Source organism: Cibotium barometz, chromosome 37, assembly GCF_041138505.1.
Source record: "Cibotium barometz isolate CiBa-2024 chromosome 37, ASM4113850v1, whole genome shotgun sequence".
In the NCBI taxonomy this organism is placed as follows: domain Eukaryota; kingdom Viridiplantae; phylum Streptophyta; class Polypodiopsida; order Cyatheales; family Cibotiaceae; genus Cibotium; species Cibotium barometz.
The window spans coordinates 5870112-5876849 of NC_141082.1; the positions used below are offsets into that span (position 1 = coordinate 5870112).

Here is a 6738-nt window from a genome sequence, read left to right on the forward strand (position 1 = left end):
TCTCTCTCTCTCTCTCTCTCTCTCTCTCTCTCTCTCTCTCTCTCTCTCTCTTTTCAAACATGCTAAGCATTTTACTTCAAAAATAAAGAAATAATGTAAAAATTTAATCTTGCCATTTGTTGTTTAATAACTTCACTTTTATGGACCAAAAGAAAGTAAGGAGCTTGCCCGAGGAAAAAATAATTGCACTCTTTTAAGATTCATGTGATTTCTTTCAACCTTGCCTGCATGCAAACAAAAGAAGTAAGGTTGATTTTCTCATTAAAAGCATCTTAATTGATTCATCAAAAAATGTGAAAGGAAGACCCAACATCCTATAGAACTTGGCATACAAGCATCTATAATTTCTAGTAATAGGGTCTATTCATGAAGAAAAAATTAAGAATAAAAGTATGATGTAAAAATTTACACCTTCCATGGACAAAGCCCAAGAACACATCAGTCTCACTTTTTACAATGTGCTCCAATATGTCTACATGGACTTCACAATGTGCTCAACTACCTCAACTGCTATGACCATTTGTTGTGGGCCCATGTTTTAATGCTCTTTTACTTTCTCACATTAAGTCATGAAGCAATCACACCATACATTTTCCATTTTGCTCCACAATCAAATGTAGGGGGGCCCATGATTTGCAAACAAAGATAAGGTGGGTGAGAGAATTAGAATTTAAAAAAATGGGTAGCCATACAAAGGGTAGTTGTAAAAAATTACCCTTTTATTGTACTACAAAATAGGCCCCCTCAATTACTCTAGTAAATAGTAGCTTGGGAACCTTGGAAAGATTTTTTAAAATTTTGTGCTAAATTTAACATTTGCAGGTCTTGTTTCTTGAATTTTCAAAACTAGGAATATTCATGAAGGGGTGCATGCATACTATATAAATGACAATCATGAGCACTGCCTAAAGCAGGAGAGAGGAGAAGGGGAAGGATGGAGGGGAGGAGAAGTGGAGAGGAGGGGAAGGATGGAGGGCAAGGTTGAGGAGAGGAGGTGAAGGAGGGAATCACAGGCTTGCGGGAGACAATATGAGGTAGAGAGGCAGTCTGTTAAGCTAGAGACTAGTGCTAAACATGACATTAGTTTTAATTTTATGGACATGATTTTTTAGGTTAAAATCTTAAAAATTTTAAGGTTCTAACCTTTGAAACCTATTAATTAATTAATTAATAGGTAGGCAGCATTAGAGTTGAATAGGGGGTATTAAAAGCGGGTGATATTGACAAGCCATCCTTTATTATTACAAGAAAAAGGGAGAGTGGTCAAAACTTTCCTTTTTGCCCTCTTTTTCTAGGATGAAAGGGTAGAAATAACACTGGTTGCCTTTGCCTCACCCCTTTTCTTGTAGTAGTGTAGTGAATTCATCCTACCCTTAATCTCCACAAGTGCATTATTTTACTCTCCTTGGCTCCTCCTTGGTCAAGATACATTCACAAGAGAGGTAATCATATTATTTGCATTTAGTCTAGACCACTTCTAGATCTAACTATAAAAAATGTGGCCCTTTCAGTCAAAGAACACTAAAAATTATCCACAGCCCCAGTCCCTTATTCTGAAAGTTATTATGATAGCTTGGGACGATCCTTATTTTCTACTAAAATGGAGGTTATGGTGTATGCCATTTCTTTAGCACAAGGCTTGCCTACATCCTTAAGCAAGTCTATCTAGACCTCTTCTAGATCTAGCTATAACAAGGACTCAAATAAATTAGGATATAAATATATTCATGCACCCTATATCATGCGATCTGTTTGAAAGTGTACATCTTTCTGAGCATAGTTAAGGATCCTTGTAGGAGCTTGATTTAGACTTGAAGCCCACAAGGGGATAGTGAACTTCAATACAGATAGTATGGGTACGTTATGAACACTATGTACATTCATACACAATGGCCCTAGGATTTGAGCCGCACAACCTATATCTAGGAGGACCACTTTAACCACTATCAATCAATGTCAAGCCACAAATTCCTAGAACATAAAAACGAGGCATGGCCTTCCATCAAGGTTGATTTTTGATAGAACCTTGTCCATCAATTTTTTTTTTCCTAAAGTATATCTATTACATATTAACTATGGACTACTTTGGGAGAAGGACCTCAGGAGAGAAAAGAGATATCCTAGAACGTGGAGCAATTAGCTGGCTAATTACAATGAGTCCCCCAAAAAAATTTCAAACGCTGGGTGACGCTTCGCCTCCGTTTCACATACCAGAACAATGGAAGGAAGTCATGTATTTTTGGCAGGGTTTGGAGAATTCTTGGTAGTAAATACGAGAAAAAAGGGCAAAAATGTTCAAAAAGCAAGCTTGCCTTCGAACTTTCGAAGCACTATAAAAGACGTTGACTAGTCCAACCACACCCAATGCCACGTATACACCTAAGCCAAAACAAAACCTCAGGCGGTCAAAAAACCGTGCTGTAAACAATTGAGTCATCATGAGGTTCCTAGGAACCAGCTTTAGCAACTGAGTCATTCCAATTAGGGCTTCATGAAGAACCAAATCAAAATTATAACGTTGAAAACGGCTTCAACAACTAGTTCATTGTTACCGATGTCGACAGCAACTTGGTACCGATGTCGACAGCAACTTGCCCGTGAGAAATGTAAGTGGATGATTGCTCACACGCTTTCGACCATGTTGATAATCTTCTAAGAAGTGCTCTGTTTAGAGTTCCAAACCATGTACACACAAAACGAAAACACCTTAAAGCACATTATGCAAGTAAATTAGCGAAGGTATCTGTAACATTAATGATGTATGCATTTGATTACACAGAAAAAGCATGCAGGTGTATCGATCTAGTGAACAGTTTCAGGTCCATGATCATGAACGATAACATTGATAACGAGTTTCTATCTTGTTGGTTGATTTACATAGTAAAGTAACAGTTTCGCGCTTACTCGTGGAGACGAGAGGTTAATGTGCAACTGTAGCTGAGGGTTGTTGAACATGGTTTGCAATCGGCTGACAGAAAAATAGAGAGCACGCTCACCCATATGCCGTTACGTATGAATGTGGAGGAATGTGCTCTCTATCTTCTGTCAACAGTGTGAGAAACCAATTAACCACCCATTCTTCTACAGCACACCTGCACTTAAATTGAGCAAAACGCTAATTATAAGCAAACACACTTAGAAGATTGAGCAATAAGTAGCAGAAGTCATACAGCTCTACATGCCGATCATCAGCGTGAGTAGATCAGAAAATTACCCGTAATCTCGAACCAGCCGTGAGCTTGAAACCCAAAAAAGGCAACTTTGTTTTGAGGTTATGTTTGCAAGTTTCAACGCGGTTGCGAATGGTCGGGAGCGCATGAAGCCTAGGTGTAGCAAGCTTCATCATGGTCAAGTCTACATTAACGGGCTTAATTAATAGAGGCGTTCTTGCAGAGAGTCTCTCCACTCTAGTCTGATAAATACGCGCAAGATAGGGAAATGGATGGAGTGGCGCATTATCAATGCAAGGATACATCCCCCTCAATCTTTCGGACAAAGGGTTGATGCATCCTCATGCAGGCACTCGATCATATTGCTTGCGCTCTTTATGCACATTTTTCAGCCAGTGCTATTGGCTGGCTAGTGTAATCCGGAAGTACGCTGTGCATGATAACGTCATCATGAAGAATGGACTATGTGAAACAAAGCCATGGAATGGAGCAGCTAGAGCATAGAGGTGAAGACAATGCAAAGAGAGAGAGAGAGAGAGAGAGAGAGAGAGAGAGAGGGTATAGTTTGCTGTGAAGTTTTCAGCAACAGCAAGCTGTAGCTGCCGCAGAGTCCAGACTGGCATTGTACTGTGGAATAACAATCGGTATTACCGTATTACTACTACTACAACTAGTCTACTGCCGTATTTGGCAGCGGCGCGGCTAGCTAGCTCTGCAGAGCAAGGCTGCAACTTGCAAGCTGTGTATAGGCAGGCTAGCGCCAACAGTATAACAGCTATTTATGTGTGGGTCTCAGTCCAGAGTCCAGAGTCGAGAGACAGAGAGAGTACAAAGATTTTCGGTGGTCCTGCCGGGGATTTTGTCGTTATTTCTTTAGTAAATAATAATCAAGGACCTAGCTAGCATTGCTATTGGCTAGCAAGTGCCACCACATCGTACTTGTGGTGTAGGTCCCGCCGTGCATGCTGAGAGCGAGATCAGAGATGTACTCCTAACGAATCGAACGGCCCAAAATTCAATCTAGGCTTTTAAATTTTCGTGTAAAAGGTGACTGCGCACGGCACGGCACGGCCGGCCTTCTTTGTTGTGTAGTTCGTATACGAAAGAGATGGGATGGACCACTGACTGCCACATGGGGTATGCGCACTGGTGGGAGCCTGGAGGGCTCGTGCTTTTGTTTCTTAAAGTGTGACTGTACTCATGATAAAGGCTCACGGACCGGGCTGCCATCTTCATAATTGGACGTTGCTGCTGCTGCTGCTGCTGCTTGGATGGACCACACCTCCTTGCAAAGCCAACGTTCAAGAATGCGCCGGAGCGGGCGTAGAAGAAGAGACTGGCTGACAGTCGAGACGAGAGAGAGAGAGAGAGAGAGAGAGAGAGAGAGAGCTCGCGAGCTCAGAGGACTCAGGAGACGCGGCGCATGCATCCCGTTAAGATCCCGTGAAGTTCCGATGATGGGTGGCTGCAGTTCCTGCTTCTCAACACTCTGCTTCGGCCCCCGCGCCGCGCCCTCTCTCTCTCTCTCTCTCTCGTGTGGAGAAGAGAGGCGGTAGGCCCATGCACGTCCTTGTTGACGCCGGGCAGAACGATATGCAGGCGGCTGAGGCTCCATTTGTACGCCACACCTTGGACACATCATCATACATGTAATCTCGCGAAACCTTTAATATGGAGTAAAGGTGCACGGTACACGCCCTAAGTACATTTCTAAGGGTCCTATTGGTACTTCTAGCTAATTAACATTTCTTGCCCTAGTTAGCGATAGGCCATTGAAATTTGAAACCAACATCGAATCATGAGAGCATCTACCATAGTCCGTGAGGAAAAAAACTAGGGTTTAGTGAAATTGCAACGCAAAATTTAAACCAATGTTCACAAAAAACCGAGGTTTACTGTCACGTGAATGGCAAATTTGAAAAATAACCTTCAAATTTCAAAATAACAATTCACAAAAACCTACAAATTTTAGGGGATTTTAGTTATAATTTTGCTAAAAACCTTCAAAATTTAGGAAAAAGCCTATAGAAATTTGAGGTTGAAGGTTTTTTGAATTGTTTAGAAAAATGTTTTTTTGCGAACACTGATTTAAACAATACCTTTAAAATATAAGATTGAAGGTCTCAAAACATACAAATTCTACTTGTTGTAGAGAAAAACCTTCAAACTTTGGAAATGATCTTTGAGATTTCTTTCCTTAATTGAGATGGTGTATATATATTAATTAGTGCCCACAAGCAGGCACTAATTAATATATATATGCTAAGGTCTAAAGGTTTGAACCTCTGGACCTAGGCCTTCCCCTTCGTTCGCAAGCCTACCGACGACCGAGCAAACACACCGCGCACACGACGGTCGAGCGGCTCTGAGCAAACACACCGCGCTTGCAACGAGACTGAGCGGCTCTAAGAGAGAGTGGTGAAGTAGGATTCGTTTTCTTTTTGGCAAGGTTTGCAGCAGGCAACAAAGAGAAGAGATGCAAGAACATGTCAGAGAGAGAAGAGACGAGAACATGCCATGCAACGAAACGAACTCTCTGAGAGAGACGAAAATGAACTGTATGAAAGAGACGAAAATGAACTGTATGAAAGAGAGGCGAAATTTACATGGCAAGAGAGAGGCGGCTAAATGAAGATTTTAGAAAAATCTCGCAACATTCAACCACCACCTTTCCTAAGGTTTCAAAAGAAAAAAATCAACCTTTTCTAAGGTTGTAGCCTTTTCATTAATTAATTAATGTGCAAACAGAATTTTGGTCCCATATTGAGATGAATGTTTTACACTCTTTCATAAAATGTATCTTTTTTTTTTTGCATACTACATCTACCACTCAATAGCAACTAAGGTTGAACCATAATTTGGGGCCCTCATTTACACCGCCAAAAAATGTTCATGGAAAAACCTTTAATATATTTGGATTGATATCATATAAACCAATTTTGGATACCACTTTATATTAAAATTCTACCATGATGGCACACGATGCGCCTAAATTGTGGTGGCTACTTTTGAGTCAGGAAAAGTTGTTTGCCATGTCATGATAATAATGAACATGATGGTCCCAAGAAGTACAATATAAACTTTACTCTTAGGTAACAAGCAAAAAGACTAACAATTTTTAACTACTTTTGAAGTCTTCTTAAACGTTGGTTTTTTTTTTTAAAGAGTCGCATGACCTCTTGCTCATAGCTCCCCATGCATGTCACTTTTGCAGCTTCATGTCTCCCTCATGTACAATCTCAAAATCCTCTTCAACCGTCTTATGACCTCAAGACCACAAACTATGTTCTCCTTGACAATCTTTTTAATATGCAAAGTTTCTCTTGCATTGAATTCTTCTCTCATGTATATTTATGTCCTAGTTTGGCCTTGATCCCTTTTCCACTTCGTTCATTATTTCTCAACCTTCGATCCTGTGAGTATGAAATTATCAAATCATTTTGTAGATTTAGTGATGCAAAGGATGATATAAAAAAATTGAAGTAGAAAATTCTTGCACCCATTATAGGGTACTCCAGGTGGGTAACTCCAATCCCGTAGGTGCTCCATTTGTTATGAGATATGGGCT

The 6738-nt window shown here is 40.6% G+C and overlaps 1 long non-coding RNA gene across 1 annotated transcript; it reads right to left on the reverse strand.

The window, feature by feature from the left end:
* Positions 1 to 129: 129 nt before the first annotated feature.
* On the reverse strand, positions 130 to 3779 carry LOC147616859 (uncharacterized). Its single transcript, XR_015262301.1, has 3 exons — positions 3215 to 3779; positions 2905 to 3092; positions 130 to 2664 (listed from the first exon to the last, which is right to left on the reverse strand). It is a non-coding gene; the product is annotated as an uncharacterized LOC147616859 (long non-coding RNA).
* Between the last annotated feature and the right edge of the window lie 2959 nt (positions 3780 to 6738).